Source organism: Halyomorpha halys, unplaced genomic scaffold (genome assembly GCF_000696795.3).
Source record: "Halyomorpha halys isolate HHAL.00 unplaced genomic scaffold, Hhal_1.1 Scaffold174.1, whole genome shotgun sequence".
Lineage (NCBI taxonomy): Eukaryota > Metazoa > Arthropoda > Insecta > Hemiptera > Pentatomidae > Halyomorpha > Halyomorpha halys.
The window spans coordinates 548,955-551,563 of record NW_027107482.1 but is presented as its reverse complement, the minus strand read 5'-3'; positions in this window follow the sequence as shown (position 1 = coordinate 551,563).

The window sequence follows — 2,609 nt, the reverse complement described above, 5'->3', positions numbered from 1 at the left end:
TTGTAAGGATTGGATGCGGGAAGAATTTGATGGTTTGGTGGAGCCCCAGAGCTCAATTCCATATGTCCAAATTGGTCTGATTATCGTAGTGTATACTAATTTTTTGTAGTAAATGAGAAGTTTAGAGCGTTTGTCAAGTAAGTGTTGTAGCAATCGGAATCTACGAGTAGTTTCGTGTCGTTTCAGTCTTGTGTATGGATTCCAAGTAAGTCTCTTGTCAAGATGAAATCCTAAGTATCGAATCTGTTCAACAGGCGTTAGTGGTGTATTTAGAAAGGATATTGTAGGACAGGAGGGCAGAGGTTTACGACGGAGAGTAAAGGTGATCTGGTCTTAAAAAATTTAAATTAATCATCAATTATGAAATGATTAATTGTATTAAATATCTTTTAATCAAATATTAAAAATCAATAGACTTTTTCAATAATTTTAAGAGAACTTACCATATATCTTTCCCTAAGTATTCATCTCAAAAACTGATATGATCCACTTTTGCACTTAGCAGATCCATTTCCTTCAGCAACATTTACTTAAATTAAACACCCGTGAGCAATGCCTAGATCGCAGTCAAACTGCTTTGAAAAAGAATCAAGGGAGAAATTTGAAAAAAATCTATGCTTTGCGTTGTATTAATTTTTAAGGTGCTATTCACCACGAATTTGTTCCTGATGGATGTTCTATGAATTCTGAAATCTACTGCGAACAGCTGAAAAGATTGTACGCAAAGCTGTTAGATAATGCAGTAACAGCTTTGATCAACCAAAAAGGGGTTTTATTCCGACAAGATAATGCTCGTTCTCACACTTCCCGTCGAACCCAAAAAAAAAAAATCCCTGCCTCAACCATATAGTCCAGACCTCGCACCATCGGATTACTACTTGTTTCGATCCATGGCCCATTTCCCTCAAGGGAAAAAATTAGATAATTTTGTGGAAGATGAAATTGAGATCCAAGAGTTCTTTGACAGCATCCCCACAAAATGGTAACAGCATGGGATCGAGCAATTGGGTAATGACGGTAGATAACAATGGACGGCATTTTGAGAATTAATTGTATTTAATATACAATTATATTTAGTGGAAAAACGGTATTTTTTTATACACTGTTATGGTTGTCATGGTGAAATAAAAACACTGGCTAGATCTGTTCAGATAAGAGGTGTTATGGTTGTCATGGTGACAACAAAACACGAGCGATATGTTTGAGACGAGTGTGTTTTGTTTGAGTGAAGGCGACAGTTTGATTCTGGGAACTCGTATGTTCAGACGAGTGAGTTTTGGTTTTGTGAAGGTGACAGTTTCATTTTGGAACATGGAACATTACGATTGTTCAATGTGAAGTGGTAATAGTTTAAAGGCCCTCTGTCTTTATGGTTTGAACCCGAATATCACCATGTGAGAAATGTTGTCATATATGTTTTGTTTTTCACAAATATGGTGTTTACTTCAATAGACGATCATTAACAATAGAAGTGGAGGACTACGTGGGGTTTGAACTAAATTTTATCTAGTTTTTTTTTTTTTTTATATTACTTTCATACTCTTTTGGATAATAATGTAAATATAGTTATTAAGGTTAAGGTTAAGTCAACCTATAAGTTTTAATTGTTTTATTAATTGTTAAGAATTCTTTTTCATTCTCTGTATATATTTTTTTTCCTATTATTAAACTTTTGTACATATAATTCAGCTGTTCTTTCTCTGCTTTCAACTTGTTAATTTACTTATGTTTTTTTTGTTGTTCACGGAATGGGTAACACCCCTGAGTTTTCTGTTATCTATTTGTAAAGGTATTCGCCAGTGGTCATAATTCAACAATTGTTTATATAGTGGTATATTTTAGTTATATTGGCATGATGCTTCGGGGTTTTCGTTATTTCCAAGAAAAATAACGTGGTGCCTAAGGAGTAATTTATTCTTTATTGTTTTGTTTTGTTTTTTTCCTTTTGGGATTATATATATTTTTTTTTATTTGACTTTAACTCACCCCCTTCTCCGCTGAGTATGGGCAACGATAAACTTATAACTAAGAATAAATCAAAATTTGCGATTATAACACCCATTAATAGACAACAGATTAATACAAAATATTAACAAGTTTTGTGAATAAGAAAAAGACAAAAAAGGAAAAATAGAGATATCCGATTCGAACAGGAAAAGCTGACGCTGCCTTATCTTTCTCGATTGCATTTCGGCTTCGTTTTCTTTTGTCTAAATGTTTTATTAACATGCAAGAACAAAATTTATATTTATTACTCCCATTTCGAGAAATGTTAAAATGCGAATTTTTATAACAACAGAAAGACAAAAAGGTTTTATATATAAGAAGATGGTCAGGGTTGCGGTCAAAAGAGAAACAAAAAGAGTTTACAACTATTTTTTTTCCGACGTTTCGCCCCACTTTGCAGGGCTTCATCAGGGCTAAAAAGATACAAAAAGATGTATCTTTTTTAGAGCCCGTAGATTTTGCATCATATTATATATATGTATATATATTTGACCGTAAAATTATGCAAAATCTACGGTGCTCTAAAAAAGATATCAATTTTCATTTTATCTTCATATATATCAATTTTTACGATCAACTATATATACATATATATAAAAATG